General features: G+C 36.8%; 1 non-coding gene across 1 annotated transcript; it reads left to right on the top strand.

The window, feature by feature from the left end:
- Window positions 1-18,784: 18,784 nt before the first annotated feature.
- TRNAR-CCU (transfer RNA arginine (anticodon CCU)) lies at window positions 18,785-18,857 on the top strand. The gene has a single exon. It is a non-coding gene; the product is annotated as a tRNA-Arg (tRNA).
- The last annotated feature ends 539 nt before the right edge of the window (window positions 18,858-19,396 follow it).

The raw sequence follows: 19,396 nt of genomic DNA, 5'->3' as shown, positions 1-19,396 counted from the left end.
TCTCAAAAGGAATAATAACTGCAATGAATTAAAAAAATATAAAAATATTCTTGCATTCAAAATGATACCCAAAAAGGAAAAAGACACTCATTGGTCACTTATCATTATTTTAAAAATGTTAAATCACTGAAATGCTTGATTAAGCATTTATCTTGCTTTTTCTAAAGAAAACTTACTGCAGGTTAAACAAATAGTTGGTAAAGAAATTTTTTTAAATTAAATTCTAGCTAATAATATGTGCAAAATGAATAATAGAAACTCACTACTTTGCTAATCCTACTGCAAAACAAATATAGGCAGTTATTATCCATCAGATGGATATTTGTTTGGAAACTTGACAAGGGATGCACCACCTAAATGGATACCTGATGGATACCTGAATCCATGGACCAATCTTAGCATCATTACATGTGGACTACAGGTTCCTATATTCTCTCTGACATGATCCCATGAAAACTGTACAGCACCTCCAATCATCTTTCTCTCTCTCTCTCTCTCTCTCTCTCTCTCTCTCACACACACACACACACACACACACACACACATACAGAGTGAAGTGGAAACTTACTGTGTCTGCAGATACAAAAAGTCCTAGCTGACAACATGGATGGACCTAGAGCTTATCATACTAAGTGAAGTAAGTCAAACAGAAAGACAAATATCATATGTTATCACTTATATGTGGAATCTAAAAGAGAGGGTACAAGCAAACTTATTTACAAAACAGAAATAGACTCACAGACATAGAAAACAAACTTATGATTACCGAAGAGGAAGACAAGGGGAGAGAAATTAGGAGTTTGAGATTAACATATACACACTACTGTATACAAAATACATAAAAAACAAGGACCTACTGTAAATATAAGGAATGATATTCAATATCATTTAATAACTTATAACAGAAAAGAATCTGAAAAAGAATATATATGTATGTAAAAATAGCTGAATCACTTTGTCATACACCTGCAAGTAATATAACATTGTATATTAACTATACTTCAATTTTTAAAAAATGGTTTCAAAAAAGTACTAGCTGACAGGAAAGAGAAGGGACATAAATAAGGGAAATGACATCACAAGGGTTCAAACAGAGATATTCTGATAAAGAATTCGGTTTCTTCAATAAGTAGAATAGAAAAAAGATGCCGAGGAGGAAAACTATTGTAATGTAAAGGACACATAAGAAACATATTAGCAAGATGTAGTGTATAGACCTTGTTTTAACCTAGATTTGCACTAACCTACCTTAGATAATTTTCTGGTAGATAATTCAAGAAATTTGAATATCCAATTATTTTATGGTCTTAGTTTCTTTAGTTCCTTAGCTCTTAAAGATGAATACATAAATGTTTATTGTTAAATAATATGCTTGCTTGTTTTGCATTATAAAGTATTATCTTCTAGTAATCTTTTGCCCTATAAAATATTTTTAATTATTGAGAGCATTATTTTTTTTTTAAATATTGAGGCAAGGAAGATGAACTTTCAATTAAAAAATATGGCTAATGGGTACATAGAGATTCATCATATTCTTCTCATTACTTTGTTGTAATTTCAAAAATATCCTCAAAATAAGCAAAAAAGATTCAGACCCAGGAATCATTTAGAAATAAAATGTTAATTTTCCAAGTATATGAAGGTATTAATTTTCTATGGCTGCCTAATAAATTACTCTAAAATTTAGCATCTTAAAACAACAAATATTTAACATCCCCCATTCTTTCTGTTGTCAGAAATTTGGAGTTGGTGCGGCTAGGTGGCTCTGGCTCAGGGTTCATGAAGTGTCAGTCAAAATATTGGCCAGGGTTTCAGTCTTCCAAAGGCTGTCCTAGGTTGGGGAACACACTCCAAGACAGTTCACTCCCAACCTGCTGTCTGGAGTCTGGTCCCCCTATTATTCACTGGCTTTTGGCAGAGGCCAGAGTTCCTCCCCTGTGGACCTCCCCATAGAGCTAGTCCTCCAGAGCAAGTAATGCAAGTGACAGCAAAGAAGGAAGCTGGATGCCTTTTAACGCCTAGTCTCAGACGGAATGTACCATAACTTCTGTCCTAATCTATCAATGACACAACCCAACTGGGACACATGTGGAAGAGTCATACCCAAAAGCCAAACCCCAGAAGTCAAGGATCATTGGGGTAATCGGGGCAATCCTAAAAGCTGGCTGCTGTAATGGGTTTATTTGTATGGTTATTATTATTGTTTTCATTAATGTCAGTTTAATTGAATTTTAGTCAGAAATTTTGGTTTGCATTGCATCAAATCACAAAACTTTCTTTGTGACCTAGTCTTCCAACATTTTTAAAACATTTTTTACAGCTTCTGTAAGTACTCCATGTGACTAATACGAAATACATTGTCTGTTGATTTCAGGTTTCTCGCTATGTAAATTATCTATTAGATCACACTTATTAGTTTTGCTTTTCAAGTTTTATATGCTATCATACGTTATTTGCTTGATCTACAAGTTATTGACAGAACTATATTAAAAATTCCCATGTTGACTGTGAATTTGTCAATTTATTTTGTAATGTTATTTGCTTTCTAAGAGGGTAATTTGTTTAGCTTTAAATTTTATTTCTGTGATAAAAGTATTACTACACCAGTTTTCTGTTGGTAAAGATTTGTGTGGCATATATATTTTCATCCTTTTAAGTCTCCTGCAAGTTTCTTTTTTTTTTCATATCAACTGTCTCTAATTCCATCGATCACTACTAGTTGTCATATTGTAAAGCAACTATACTCCAATAAAAATTAATTTTAAAAAAAGCAGACTGTTAAAAGACAGCGGCCATTTATATCCTTTGCAAATTATGTCATATATAAAGGTCTTTTCCTTACTAAGGCAATCGGTTTTCATTATTATAAGAATTATCTGAAATCAAGCCCATAACCTCAGACTACACCGTTACGTGTTTCTGTGTGTTTACAAACAAGGTAGTAACTATGAAGTGGTCCAATACTATTTTTGGAAACTTACAGGAGCTGTTTTTGAAAAATAAACTATGTGGTATATTGATTTAAAAAAACAGATCTTAATTCTTTAAAAGGCAAGTGATAGTCAGAACTGTTCAAACATTAGGTAATCAGTACTAATTACATAGATAGGAGATGGTAGATTCAGAACTCAAGTCCACAACTTCTAATTGATCCAGCGGCTTTAGTATTGTACTATCATATTGTACTATATTAATTCTGTTATAAAACTCATCATTTTATTATTGTGATTAAATAATTTATCTTAATCTCTGTTTTAAGAACTGAAACCCAGAAGGCAAATCGCAAACAATTCAACAAAAACTAAGAAAATTCTTTAGAAACTGAACACAGTAACTGTGTTGAGTCTAAGCTTGACAAAACTTATGTGATCCAAATGACAAATGGAGACCAGAAACTGCCTTGCCCAGATTGTTACAAAGAGCAAGCAGATATCTGAAGAAGGAAGTCGGAGATAATGATTTGAAATCAGTTTCCAATGTAAGATTCCACTGCTGGATCTTTCTTATAAAATAGATGATTTGCATGGGAAAATGTGTACTGATTATTAAACGGGGAGAAAAAATGCATAGGACGGTTTCTTAACAAGAGAACCTTTAGTATCTTATATTTATATTTTAGACCAGCCCATAATAGATGAATACATGCTTTTCATAGAACAAATGACATCACAGGTCCCCTGCTGTAGGGCTTACTCAAGACATTCCAATAGAGACATAATCCCTTTTGTGCTTCTGAAATGAAAATGAATCATATGCAAAAATAGAGCTAGCTAAGGGTCTATGTAGCCTGTTATGATTATCATGCATTGTAGAACTGTACGCTGTGCTCTGCAATAGGTAAATGGTGCTAAATAAAGAAAAGCATTGCTCCTCTGTAATAATTACATTTCTACAAAATGCCTACTTGCCAGCAGGTGGATGGAGTGAGAGGAAAAGATTTAGATTTCTATAAAAAAAAAGTTTATTTTTGAATAGAAGGCAAAGTTAAAATCGGTCCCATCCATTAAAATTCAATTCATCCTGGATACCAAAAAAAAAAAGAAAAAGCCTAAATAAATGAGGCAGATGTTGGCAATCTGAGTAGGCCACAAAGCTGCAACCTTAATAACCAAAATTCAAAATGCAGATGGTAGAACCCTCAACAATACAGAGGAAACTCTCCAAGACTTGGAGTATTTCTATGCAGATTGGTAAAAATGTCCTTATGACAAAGGAAATGTTCTATCACCACTTGAAATACATTTTTTAAATATTTAGAGTACATTTTAATTTTTCTATCAATGCTTGCTAACTCAGAAATACACTAAGGTCAAGATAAAATCTGTTAGGAACTTGAGAAGATTTCCAAACTAAGAAAAATCCAGATGGAAACTCACTGACTTCTTTATGTCCTCCCTTTAAAATATATTAATCTTGTTATGGAAACATTACCCATGTGCCTCCTGTCTACCTAGGCTCAAGCCCGCCTCCTCCCTGTCAGCAGAAAAAAATCCTCGTGTAATAAAATCATGTTCTGCTTGCGTGCTTGTCCATTGAGTGGAAGGTCAAGGTCATTTCACTTTTCAAAATATAATCCCAGGGACCTCCCTGGTGGCACATTGGTTAAGAATCCGCCTGCCAATGCAGGGGACACAGGTTCAATCCCTGGTCCAGGAAGATCTCACATGCGCCGGAGCAACTAAGTCCCTGCACCACAACTACTGAGCCTGTGCTCTAGAGCCCGCAAACCACAACTACTGAACCCGCATGCTGCAACTACCGAAGCCCATGTGCCTAGACCCCCGTGCTCCACAACAAGAGAAGCCCGCAGGCTGCAACAAAGAGTGGCGCCACTCACCGCAACTACAGAAGTTGCGGTGCAGCAATGAAGAGAAAGCTCTCGTACAGCAAGGAAGACCCAATATAGCCAATAAATAAATAAATAAATATTAAAATATATATATGTATATATATAAAATCCCAAATTACCCTTTCATCCCTCTTCCTTGCTTCCCTCAAATTTCTCTAAAGGAACTTTTTCCTTTGTTAGCCTCTTTTTCTCCCATTGTTGCCTCTAAGCATCTCCCATGCGGGGATTTCGGAATTGCTCCAGTTTATAAGGATCGAGCCCACTCCCACTGCCCTAAGAGAGCAAAGACGAACGGGGCACTTGATGTGGGGTCAACATTTGAAAGACAGATGCGGGACACAGAAATAAGTCATTTCTGGTCAGTCATTAACCAACAGTTGTTTTTTGGTTTCTTGGATTTTTTTTTTTTTTTGTCAATGAATTAATGAGAACTGTGCTATTTAAACTTCATTCACCCATTCAACAGATATTTACTGAGAACCTACTATGTGCAAGGCATTTTTATACACTGAGGATACAGAGGAAAAATCCCTGCCCTCATACAATGTCTATCCCAGTGAAAAAGATATACGACTAAGGTATGTAAGAAAAATTCATAGTTTTTTAGGGATTATCGCTTAAGGTGAAAAACAAAGTGTAAAGAAATATAAGAAATGTCCAGAGAAGTGATGCATTGAAATGTAAGATAGTGCAGCTTGGGCAGGCCTGGATAAGGAGGTGACTTCTGAGAAAAGAGCTGAGGAAGTGAGGTGTTTACTCCGTGGATATGTGGGTTGCACAGCTTCCACAAAGGGACAGCAGTCCCGGAGACAGCGGTGAGCCTGGTGTGTTTCAGAAACAACCAAGATGCTGGAGCAGCCGTGACAGAGAAAAGTTGGGGAGAGCAAGAGGAACTGGGGGCGTCTGCAATCTGAGAAGCTGGGGACTGAGATAGGCGTTTCTGTATGGTCTGTAATTTAGGCCTGTGTCTTGGACGTGTGCACCCGAGTTTAGACCCGCACAGACTGGAACAGCATTAAGTGTACACTGGAACAGTAAGAGGCACGGATGATGATCAGGAGGAGCTAGATAAAGAGAGAAGGACTTTCACTCCGAACTGGAAACAAGACAGTTCCCTGTTACAGATCTAGATTTTCTTCCCTATTCCTTGAATCGTAATATTCAAGGAAATGTTTGAAAGTGAAGGCCAGAATTGGATTTCAGTACCTGTGGATGCTCACACACACAGATGCTCTTAAATAATCTTCACTAGAAGGTCAATCCAACTCGAGATGCCTGTATGTTTTATCTTTTAACAACTGGTTAAATTCTAGGGGATACCGCTATGTCCGTGGACGCTGTATGGGTCACTATCTGGGCTCTTTATTCTGTTTGACTGACCTGCATGTCTGTTCTTTCACTGATACCACGCACGGTTACTCTAAATTCACAGTCAGTCTCATACTTGGACAGTGTAATTCCTTCAACTTTACTCTTCTTTTCCAAGATGACGTTGAATATCATAGGTCTTTGGGCTTTCCATGTAAACTTTTGAATTAGTTAATTAATACATACAAAATAGCTTGCTGGAATTGTAATTGAGACTGTGTTCAACCTACAGATCAAGTTGGGAAGAACTGTCCTTTTAATAATATTAGGTCTACCAATATCTTTAACATGAAATATTTCTCTGTTTATTAAGATCTTCTTTGATTTTTTTTTCATAATTTTTTTTGTTTGTTTCCTACATCTAGTTCCTTGACATATTTTGGTAGTTTTATGCCTATGTATTTTACTCTTTGGGCACTATCTTAAGTGATATATCAATTCCAGGAGTTATTTTGTCCATTCTTTAGATATTCTACATAGATAATCAAGTCATCTGTGGAGAAAAACTTTTTTTTTTCCTTCCTTTACAAACTGTATATATTTTCTGCCTTTCACTTGTCTAATTACAGTAGTTAGAGCTTCCAGTATGATGTGAGGATTTGAGGAAGAACACTTGTTCCTGATCGTACTGGAAAAACATTTAGTTTCTCAAAATTGGGAACTGCAAGATATTTTTAGATGTCCTATATAAAGGTCAGTATGTTTCCTTCTATTTCCAGTTTGCTGAAGAGTTGTTTTTTTGTTTTGTTTTGTTTTCAGAAATGGGCATTGGATTTTGCCAAATGCTATTTTTGGATTAATTGATATGATCATATGTTCTTCCTTCTTTAATCTGTTGATATGCTGGGTTGTGCTGATTGATTTTTAATGCTGAAACAGAGTTGCACATGAAGTAAGTCCCATTAGGTAGTGGTATACAATTATTTTTATACGTTGTTGAACTTGATTTGCTAATATTTGTCGAGGATATTTACTTCAATTCCCATGGGAGAAATTGGCCTGTAGTTGTCCTTTCTTGTAATGTCTTTATCTAGCTTTCATATTAGAGTGAGGTAGTAAAGGCTTCATAGAATCTGTTAAAGGGTGCTTGGTGTTCACTGTTTTTTGTTTTGTTTTGTTTTTTGGAAGAGATTGTGGGGAATTGGTAAATTCTTTCTAAGATGTTTGGCAGAATTCACCAGAGAAACCATCATTTTGGCCTGGTGCTTTATTTTATGGAAAGTTATAATTATCATTCAAAGTATTTAACAGTTATGTGCAATTATGATTACTTATTTCTCCTGTGTGAATTCTGATAGTTAGGAATATTATGTGCCTAGTGTAGATTTTTGTTTACTTGCTTTTTAATCCTACTTGGTGTTCTTTGGGATTCTTGGACGTGTGGTTTGTTGTCTTGTACTAATTTTGGAGGAAGGTGTGAAAATTCTTGGTCAATATTACTTTAAACACTTCTCTGCTCTGTTCTCTCTTTTGTAGCCCTCTGGTATTCCAATTATGTATAAGTTACATCTTTTGAACTTGCCTCACATTTCTTGAATATTCCACTCTGCTTTTTCATTGTTTTCTTTCTCTTTGATTATCAGTTCAAAAGTGCCTATCAGCATGTCTTCACTGGTTTATTTCCTGGCCCAGTCCAGGTTACTGATGAACCCATTAAAGGCATTCTTCATTTCTGTTACCATGTTTTTGATTTTTCACATTTCTTTTTGTTTCTTTCTTTTGTTTCCACCTCTCTGTTTCTTGCATGTTGTCTACTTTTCCCATTAAAGCCCTTAGTATTTTAGTCACAGCTATTTTAAACTCTCTGATAATTCCCAAATCTGTATCATATTTTAGTCTGTTTCTGACGCTGGCTTTGTCCTTCTTGTCCTACCATTCCTCAACTCTCTTCTTGAGATCTGAATACAGTGTTTCGAGTGTTAAGAACTATGGAAAATACCCACGGTGTGAGGATTTACATCAACCTGGCTAGGAGCTGGGCTGTGTTTAATGTTTGCCAGAACCTTCCCATTCTTTCAGCATCCTTGTCTCCCTTCTTGTCTTTCAACTTCCCCAAAATCCTTTCTTTAGACAGAGCCCATGTCTTGCAGCTCTTTAAGCCCCGCTGTGGTAAGGTGTAGAGAAGGGGAGATGTCTACCATCGAATGATTGAATCTTTCAGCACATTCTGTCTCTGGTCTGTGTCCTTCCCAATGTTTCTTACCTCTCACCTCTTAGATGAGACAGGAAGGCAGGAAGTGACCAGATTCAGGGAAATACCCTTCCCCACATGGGATACGGCTCTGGAACTGTCTTTTCTCCTATAGGTAGGCCTCCGTTATGTAGAAGGCTCTGAGTTCATTCATTTATTCTCCCCCTCCCCTGCCAGAGCCAGGCTGAGATGGTGCTCAGATCCTCACACTGAGAACCCACAGGGTTCCTGGAGGTAAACCCTATGCAAGTCAGGGCTCCCGCAAGACCACAGCCCTTTGAAAACTTTTATTCTCACCATAGTGCACACACAGCTTCAAGCAAGTTGTCAGAATTCCCATTGTGTGTTCCCACCAGTTTATAGCTCCAGTAGTTTTGCTTCCTGGTAAGCAGATCCCGGCTCTAACTCCAGATCTCTGCACGCACCTGCCTCTCCAGATTTTCAGGTGGAAGTTTACCCCAGGTCTCTGACAGGTCCAAGAAAAGTCCTTGATTTTCATGTTTTTCATTTTTAAAAATTTGCTGTAAAGACTGGGGTAAAATTTCCAAGCTCTTGACACGTCAGAGCCAGAATGGGAAATGCTGCCCCAACAACATTTACACGTGTGCCTTGGGGGCAAATCGTTCCTTCATTCCGCAGAGAGGAAACAAATCTGTAGACATACAGCCACATCTAAATGAAAAGAAAAATTGCATAGGCCTATCTTAAAATTATATTTATGTTGTTAGGCTTTATTGGTTTTGCTATTTTTATCTTTTCTCTTTGGATAAGTGCCAGCCCTTCTCCTGCCCTGTCTTTGCTTCTTTCTCTCTTGAAAGCTCATCAGAAGATAAGGAGAGAGAGGTAGTAATTGTAATTGGGGGTGGCCTTTGAGGTCACGCGATCAAACTCTTTTCTTGGAGAAAGAGACTGGCTGGGGGTGCGGAGCAGTGGCCAAAAGGGAGCAAAATTCAGTCAAGGTGGTCTGGCTTCTCAGGAACAAAGTCAGGAGACCTGAGCCCAAGTTTTCTGAATCTCTCTTAATTTTGATAAAAGCCGCGCTACAAAGAAACTGCCAATTTATTAAGTGATATCACATAACTAATAGCAATATGCAGAATTCTTATGTTTTGTGGGTCCCAAAGGATCGCCTCCTTTTAATTGAACATTATACCTTCTTAGTAATAGAGTGTTGAAAATATATGAGTAGACATTTGGACTCTGTAGGACTGTCTCCACGAAACCCTGTCAGTTGTAATGTAGGTCACATTTTGATCCAAATGTTAATTGACAGTGTCCTTTAATGTGCATTTTGGGGCTCAGGTAATAGCAGTGAGGAAAACTCATTATAAGCTCGGCAAGAAGGCCGTGTGCAGCACTGTGACATAGCATCTGATGTTCGAAAGGGATTTTCACTGAATCCGTGTAGCTTTGCCCTGAGGATAAAACCACTTTTCACCAGCATGAGGGAGGAAGGCTGCAGTGGCCCACGGAAGTGCCCTCAGGCAGTGGGGTCCCTGTCACCTGCGGTATCACCCAGGCTTTGAAAAGCACTTCTTTCTCTTTTCTTTAAGGATCTAAACCTTTTGCTCTTACTTTGTCCACCAAGGAAAACTGACGAACGTTATTCTCATGTCTCAGTGTTTAAAAGTGCTTCCTGTTTGACAGATTTCCTTGTTCCCAGATTAGTGTGGTGAAATGTTACCCCTTGGAAGTCTGCATCAATAAAAATCATTTAAATTTCCTTCTCCAGTTTTTGTGGCAGTGGTGAGCCTGTCAACAATTTCCTTGCTGGTAAATAAATACTAACAGTTATATTTTACTTTCCACAGGACCGCTCAAATTTCAAGGAAACAAATTGGTAATTAGCTTTCAAAAATGAGGAAAATGAGTCAAAAGACTCGCACGTGACTTCTAAAATCATTCTAAACAGCAGTTCTAATACAGTATCACTGTTAATTCGTGGGCAGCAGATAAACCATTTGAACAGCCGTGTGTGTCAGAAAAGTAAACAGAGGCCGATACAAAAGCATCTTAATGGACTACTGTGAAATTTAATTTTTTTTAATTGTGTCTATACTCATTTAATTAAACTAATTTCCTTGAGCACTTCCTGTTAAAGTTTGGGTTCTCCTGGAAGCTGAATCTGAGCCATTCAATTGCAAGTAGCTTATTGGAGAGGTTATTTCAAGAAACATTGGTAGAGAATTAGTGAAGTGACACAAGGAAGAGAGAGGGGCCAGTAAAGAATTCATCAAGTCAATTACCCATCTGGAGATTCGGAGTTTTCCTACCTAAGGGCAAGGAAACCTGGGTATTTGCAAAGCAACTCCCTTCATGTTGAGGGCTGCCGATTCTTTGGCACTTCTGGTTTGCCTTCTGCAACTGGTCTGATGTACTTCCTCAGCCAGCAAAAAGCCCTCAGCCACAGAGGAGACTCCCCCAGGGCAGGAAATGTGGTACCCAAACTAGCAGTATCAGCATCACCTGGGAACTTGTTAAAGATATAGGTTATCCCTCTGATCCCCTCCTGAAGAACTACATCACACATCTCTTTCCACCCTTACTGGTTTCTCTCCAGATCTGCTGTCCCCGTTTCATTTCAAGGCAACTTTTTTGGTGTTTTATTGTGTGAGGACTCAGAACTTTCTGAACTTCAGCTTTCTGGTCTTACACTCTTATTTGCCAAAGAATGTGCTACAGTCTTTGCTAGGAAAGGGTATGTGGGAGGTCAGCTATTTTTGTCTTTGTGTATTTGAAATACACTTGCTATCTAAAAAAATGTTAATTCAACCATCATTCTTGTTTTATTGTATGAGTATCAAATTCTAGGCCAAAAATCTTCTTCCATCAAAAATTTAAAGGCAGTTTTTGAATTAAAATATAAAGCTATTCTGATTCCAATTATTTCCATAGAAGCTATTTATTCTCTCCTTTGGAATATTATTTTCATGCCCTGAGTTATGAAAATTATCAATTTATCAATGCCTGAACATTTTAAACCTAGAGTCTCATACTCTTTCTTTCTGAAATTCATAGGGAATTGTTCCTCCCTTTTTTTTTTTCAGTAATTGTCTCTTTTTCATTTTGTAGAATTCCTTCAGCCAGCTGTCGCACCACCTCAATTAATTTCTAATTTTATTACGTTTTACCTCATATTTCAAATTCTTATTTTTGTTTTTATTTTCAGCATTATCTTTGAGTCCAATCTTTCTTTTGGATTTCTTATTTCAATTATTATGCTTTTGGTTTAGATGGTTTAGATGCTTTTTTCACAGCAAACCAGGCTTAATGGACAAATATTCTACCTAAAAATGCTGATTTTTATCAAGATACTAATTATAGAGAATTTTATTTGAACTTTTCTTCTGCATCTGCATTATTTTATATTTTTAATATTTCTGATTTTTTTGTATTCTCTTTCTAAAAAAATGAGAATTTTCTCGAATGTCCATTAATTGTAAAATAAATAAAAAGTACTGAAAAGCTAATCAGCGGCTTTAGGTATGTTGATGAGATTTTTATGAGAAGATTATGGTATGCTGAATAATGGTCCCCTAAACATTTCCCGTTCCTAATCCCTGGAACCTGTGAATGTGTTACCTTATATAGAAAAAGAGACTTTGTGGACATGATTTAAAATCTTGAGATGGAAGATTATCCTGGATTATTGAAATGGGCCTGATATAATCACAAGGGTCCCTATCAGTGAGAAGCAGGAGGTCAGAGGGAAGATGTTACAATGCTAACTCTGAAGATGGGGGAAAAGGCCCTGGGCTAAGGAACTTAGACTGGAACTAAGAGCTGGAAAAGGAGAGAAAATAGATTCTCCCCTAGAGCCTCCCATGAGAATGCAGCCCTGGCACCCATTTTCAATCTCTGACCTCTAGAATTCTAAAATAATACGTGTGTTAAGTCATGAATGTGTAGTAATTTGTTACTGCAGCAGTAGGAAACTAATACAATGATCTGCCAAATATACAGGGCTGTGCCTGGGCCGTGCCTTTCACATGGGAGTCCTGGCATGGCAGGACACAGACATGAATGTCAGTTTCTTCAGAACATACCAGCTTTGGAACTGTGATCAAGTAATTATTCCCCATGACTTTCAGTTTTCTCATTGGTAAAATGGGCATCATAATTCTTACCATAACCATTTCCCCAGAATTTGAAGAAACCAAATGAAATAATTGGTCTGAATTTTTTTCTTTACTTTTTTTAAAGAACTTTTATTGAGATACAATTGACATACAATAAACTGCATATATTTAAAGTGTGAAATTTGATATTTTTTCTTATTAGTAATGTACATATGGCTATCCCAATCTATTTCTGCCTTGCAAACTGGTTGATTTATACCATTTTTCTGTATTCCACATATCTGTTAATATATGGTATTTGTTTTTCTTTTACTGACTCACTTCATTCTGTATGAATTGATCTGAATTTTTCTGAAAACTGTTGAGTGCTTTTAAATGTTAGACTTGAAAAGACTTGTATGTGTACCTATTATGAGTTCATGGTATTCCAGTAAAATATTTGTATCTCTCTGATCCGTAAGAACAGGTATAATCTTGCCTACATTAACACTAAAAAGTAAAAAATAAAATAAATGGAAAAAAATTATTGTTGAGGAAGTAAGTGTTGGGATTATTTTCGGAAACTTTCATTTTGATACAATTTAAAATTGACAGAAAATATGTTAGAATGGCACCTGAGACCGGAATACTTCCTTTTTCCAGATTTACCAATTGATTACAGTTTTTCCCATGTGCTTTGTCATTCTCTTTCTACCTCATATCACATATATTTGTATATCATATATAATAAAGGAGGACACACAATGTTTTATTCCTTAAATACTTCCTGGCGTATTTCCACATGGCAACAGTGAATATAATCAAAAAATAAAATATGAAGACATTTTCTTATCCTGTTCCTCCTAAACTTTGCTGAAGATTAGAATCATCTGATGGAACTTAAAAAAAAAAAAAAAAATCTCTCCATGCCCAGGTCACAAACATAGGAATTAAATCAGAATGTCTAAGAGTGGGAGCCAAGTGAATAGTAAATAATCTAATTATAAACATGAAAGCAACAGATCTAGACCACATAATATAGAAAATGTAATTAAATTCACTTACTGGCAGTTTCCATAAGAATGAAAGTGGCATAAAATAGGGCAAGCACACTTGGATTTAGCTGAACCATCACACAAAAACTAGAGAAACTTTGTTTTTATTCTTCATTTCAAAACCAAATAATTTTTCCCTAAAAAACAGGCGGGGAAAGCCTTAGGAAGTTCAGATTGACTATGTTTTTTTTTTTTTACTGGAGTATTATTGATTTACAATATTGTGTTAAAGTGTATAGCGAAGTGGATCAGTTATATATGTACATATATCTACTCTTTTTTAGATTTTTTTTCCCATATAAACCATTACAGAGTATTGAGTGGAATTCCCTGTGCTGTACAGTAGGTCCTTTTTAGTTATTTATTTTATATATAGTAGTGTGTATATATCAATCTCAGTCTCCCAATATACCCCTCCCCACTTTTACCCCTGGTAACAGTAAGTTTGTTCATTTCTACATCTGTAACTCTATTTCTGTTTTGTAGATAAGTTCATTATGTTCTTTTAAGTTTGGATTCACTTTTTTTTTTTAGCTCTTTATTGGAATATATTTGCTTTACATTCTTGTACCAGCTTTTGAGGTACACCAAAGTGAATCAGCTGTATTTATACATATATCCCCATATCCCCTCCCTCCTGCGACACCCACCTACTCTCCCTATTCTAGCCCTCTAAGGCATCACCCATCATCGAGTTGATCTCCCTTTGTTATACAGCAACCTCCCACTAGCTATCTATTTTACAGATGGTAGTGTACATATGTCTATGCTACTGTCTCACTTCGTCCCAGCTTCCCCTTCGCTCCCCCCGGGCTCCCCAACCCCATGTTCTCAAGTCCATTCTCTGCATCTGCATCCTTATTCTTGCACTGTCACTGGGTTCATCACTACCATTTTTTTCTCTTTTTTTAGATTCCATATATATGCATTAGCATATAGTATTTGTTTTCTTTTTTCTGGCTTACTTCACTCTGTATGACAGACTCTAGGTCTACCCACCTCATTACATATAGCTCCATCTCATTCCTTTTTATGGCTGAGTAATATTCCATTGTATATATGTGCCACATCTTCTTTATGCATTCATCTGTTGATGGGCATTTAGGTTGCTTCCATGTCCTGGCTATTGTACATAGTGCTGCAGTGAACATTATGGTACATTTTTCTTTTTGGATTATGGTTTTCTCTGGGTATATGCCCAGTAGTGGGACTACTGGATCATATGGTAGTTCTATTTTTAGTTTTTTAAGGAACCTCCAAACTGTTTTCCCTAGCGGCTGTACCAACTTACATTCCCACCAACAGTGCAGGAGAGTTCCCTTTTCTCCACACCCTTTCCAAGATTTATTGTTTCTAGATTTTTTGATGATGGCCATTCTGACTGGTTTGAGGTGATACCCCATTGTGGCTTTGACTTGCATTTCTCTAATGATTAGTACACACATTCATGTGTTTGCATTTCTCTAACACATTCATGTGTTTGCATTTCTCTAATGATTCGTACACACATTCATGTGTCTGTTGGTTGTCTATATGTCTTCTTTGGAGAAATGTCTCTTTAGGACTTCCACCCATTTGTGGATTGGATTATTTGCTTTTTTGGTATTAAGCTGCATGAGCTGCTCGTATATTTTGGAGACTAATCCATTGTCCGTTGCTTCGTTGGCAAGTATTTTCTCCCATTCTGAGGGTTGTCTTCTTGTCTTGTTTATGGTTTCTTTCACTGTGCAAAAGCTTTTAAGTTTCATGAGGTCCCATTTGTTTATTCTTGATTTTATTTCCATGATTCTAGGAGGTGGGTCAAAAAGGATCTTGCTTTGATGTATGTCATAGAGTGTTCTGCCTATGTTTTCCTCTAGGAGTTTTATAGTATCTGGCTTTACATGTAGGTCTTTAATCCATTCTGAGTTTATTTTTGTGTATGGTGTTAGGAAGTGTTCTAATTTCATTCTTTTACATGTGGCTGTCCAATTTTCCCAGCACCACTTATTAAAGAGGCTGTCTTTTTTCCATTGTATATTCATGCCTCCTTTGTCAAAGATAAGGTGCCCATATGTGTTTGGGCTTACTTCTGAGTTCTCTATTCTATTCCATTGATCTTCCTTTCTATTTTTGTGCCAGTACCATACTGTCTTGATCACTGTGGACTTATAGTATAGTTTGAAGTCAGGAAGCCTGATTCCACCAACTCCATCTTTCCTTCTCAAGATTGCTTTGGCTATTCGGGGTCTTTTGCATTTCCATACAAATGGTAAGATTTCTTGTTTTTCTGTGAAAAATGCTTGGTAATTTGATAGGGATTGAGTTGAATCTTTAAATTGCTTTGGGTAGTACAGTCATTTTCACAATGTTGATTCTTCCAATCCAATAACATGGTATGTCTCTCCATCTGTTTGTGTCGTCTTTGATTTCTTTCATCAGTGTCTTATAGTTTTCTACATACAGGTCTTTTGCCTCCTTAGGCAGGTTTATTCCTAGGTATGTTATTTTTTTTGTTGCAGTGGTAAATGAGAGAGTTTCCTTAATTTCTCTTTCTGCTTTTTCATTGTTAGTGTATAGGAATGCAAGAGATTTCTGAAAATTAATTTTGTATCCTGCTACTCTACTAAATTCATTGATTAGTGCTAGCGGTTTTCTGGTAGAGTCTTTAGGGTTTTCTATGTATAATATTATGTCATCTGCAAAGAGTGACAATTCTGCTTCTTCTTTTCCAATTTGGATTCCTTTTATTTCATTTTCTTCTCTGATTGCTGTGGCTAAAACTAACACCCCACTTACATCAATGGACAGATCAACCAAACAGAAAATAAATAAGGACACACAAGCTTTAAATGACACATTAGACCATCTCGACTTAATTGATATTTATAGGACATTCCAACCAAAAACTGCAGAATACACATTCTTTTCAAGTGCATACAGAACATTTTCCAGGATAGATCACATCTTGGGTCACAAATCAAGCCTCGGTAATTTCAAGAAAATTGAAATCATATTAAGCATCTTCTCTGACCACAACATCATGAGACTAGAAATCAATTACGAAAAAAAACTGTAAAAAATACAAACACATGGAGGCTAAACAATATGCTATTCAACAACCAAGAAATCACTAAAGAAATCAAAGAGGAAATCAAAGAATACCTAGAATCAAATGACAATGAAAACACAATGACCCAAAACCTATGGGACACAGCAAAAGCAGTTCTAAGAGGGAAGTTTATAGCAATACAGTCCTACCTCAAGAAACAAGAAAAATATTGAATAAACAACCTAACTGTATACCTAAAACAGTTAGAGAAAGAAGAACAAAGAAACCCCAAAGTGAGCAAAAGGAAAGAAATCATAAAGATCAGAGCAGAAATAAATGAACAAGAAATGAAGCAAACAATAGCAAAGATCAATGAAACTAAAAGCTGGTTCTTTGAGAAGATTAACAAAATTGATAAACCATTAGCCAAACGTATCAGGAAAAAAAGGGAGAAGATGCAAATCAACAGAATTAGAAATGAAAAAGGAGAAGTAACAATGGACACCTCAGAAATACAAAACATCATGAGAGACTACTACAAGCAACCATATGCCAATCAATTGGATAACCTGGAAGAAATGGATACATTCTTAGAAAAATACAATCTTCCAAGACTGAACCAGGAAGAAATAGAAACTATGAACAGACCAATCACAAGTACAGAAATTAAGAATGTGATTAAAAATCTCCCAACCAACAAAAGCCCAGGGCCAGATGGCCTCACAGGCGAATTCTATCAAACATTTTGAGAAGAGCTAACACTTATCCTTCTCAAACTCTTCCAAAATATTGCAGAAGGAGGAACACTCCCAAACTCATTCTACGAGGCCACCATCACCCTGATATCAAAACCAGGCAAAGATGTCACAAAAAAAGAAAATTACAGGCCAATATCACTGATGAATATAGATGCAAAAATTGTCAACAAAATACTAGATAACAGAATCCAACAGCACATTAAAAAGATCATACAACATGATCAAGTGGGGTTTATCCCTGGGATGCAACAATTCTTCAATATACACAAATCAATCAATGTGATACATCATATCAACAAATTGAAGGATAAAAACCATATGATCATCTCAATAGATGCAGAAAAAGCTTTTGACAAAATTCAACATCGATTTATGATAAAAACTCTCCAGAAAATGGGCATAGTAGGAAATTACCTCAACATAATAAAGCCATATATGAGAAACCAAAAGCTAACATCGTTCTAAATGGTGAAAACTGGAAGAATTCCCTCCAAGAACAGGAACAAGACAAAGGTGCCCACTCTCACCATCATTATGCATTCACTTTTGGAATGCTGGAAGAGTCACCTGGAGTATTACCTACCACATGCTGGAGCTTCCTATCAGGTATGTTCTACCCAAGATCACCCTCCTGCCTGCAGAGGCTACTGTGTGCAACTGCAGATGTGGGGAGGGTTCACCAGAGAGGGTTTCCTGAGTGTCGGTGGGGGAGGGAGGGAGCAGTATGAGTGATCACGTGCACTTGGGGAAACAGATTCAGTCCCAGGAAGAGCAGAGACATGTACAGAGTCCACATGTGCTTAAAAAATGTCTGGTGCAAAACCTAAGAACTCTGTGCTTTAGTCACAGCTGTTAAAGAGGTCACTGGTCTTCAAAATTATCATTATTATTACTATTATTATTTTCAATGATGAAATCTTATGGAAGTGTAGCCTTAATATTGCTTTATTTTATTTTCAATGTCTTAGACAGAGACTCTGACTTCATTTTTCCCCATCAACTTGGAGTGTGGAGAGAAGTCTTCCATACAGGACATGGTCAGAAGTACCCCTAAGGAAGAATAATGCTTTCTGGATTCCGGACCTTACTCCCATCTACCAGCATTTCAACTTCACCTGCTGGACTCTTTGTGTCTAGGGTTCCCCAGTAGTATTCTCTCTTTGTTTCTGTGCCCTAGCAACTGGGATTGACATGTACACATTGCTATATTTAAAATAAAATGCCTTTCCATGAGAAATAAAAAATAAAAATAGAATAAAACAAACAAACAAACAAAACCAGGAGACATTTGGCAATGTCAGAGGGAAAAAGAAAAGAAAAGAATGTCTGATTTCTTACATAAAATAACATGTAACATACAATGCATAGTATTTCCTCTCATTTGAATGCAACAAATACACTGTAATACAAGAGGGAACACATAAGGGTCAGAAAAATATGAATGAAAAACATCATTTAAGAGGCTTGAGGGACTTCCCTGGTGGTCCAGTGGTTAAGACTCTGCACTCCTAATGCAGAGGGCCCAGATTCAATCCCTGGTCAGGGAACTAGATCTAGGGAAGATGGTTGTTTTCCTCCTGTTACACTGTCCCTCCCTAGTTTGTGCTTTATTATTAGGTCTAGTGGGAAGAGGTTATTCTGTGTTTGTGGGGAAAAGGCATTATCAAAGGGGAGGGGCACAATTTTTTCATCCTCAGTGTCCCCCTTAGGAGAGATGGCCTCAGGAGGAGAGCCTACACAAATGCGATCCTCTCACCACTGTGGCAAGTGACGAGGAGGCTTCTGTATCACAGAGGATTCAGAAAACAAAATAATTCCAGGGCTGATTGCACTGCTTGACTGAGGCCATTCCTAACTCTTCTCTGGACTCTGCGTCCACTCAACATTGCTGTTAACAGTCCTTAATAGCATTTACAGCCTTCTTTTCAAATAATAGAAAAGTTAACTTGTTCTTTAACCAAAGTGCTGCTGCTTATCAAATGCTAAGAGGAATACCACGTAAACAGAGATGTTGAGACATTTTATTTGAAGGTGACTGCAATGCCTATTCAAACTTTTAAAAGTTGGAAGACTTTTAAGAGGCAGG

This window comes from Hippopotamus amphibius, chromosome 7 (assembly GCF_030028045.1).
Source record: "Hippopotamus amphibius kiboko isolate mHipAmp2 chromosome 7, mHipAmp2.hap2, whole genome shotgun sequence".
Lineage (NCBI taxonomy): Eukaryota > Metazoa > Chordata > Mammalia > Artiodactyla > Hippopotamidae > Hippopotamus > Hippopotamus amphibius.
The sequence above is the reverse complement of the archived record's forward strand: the minus strand, read 5'-3'. Positions and strand labels throughout refer to the sequence as shown.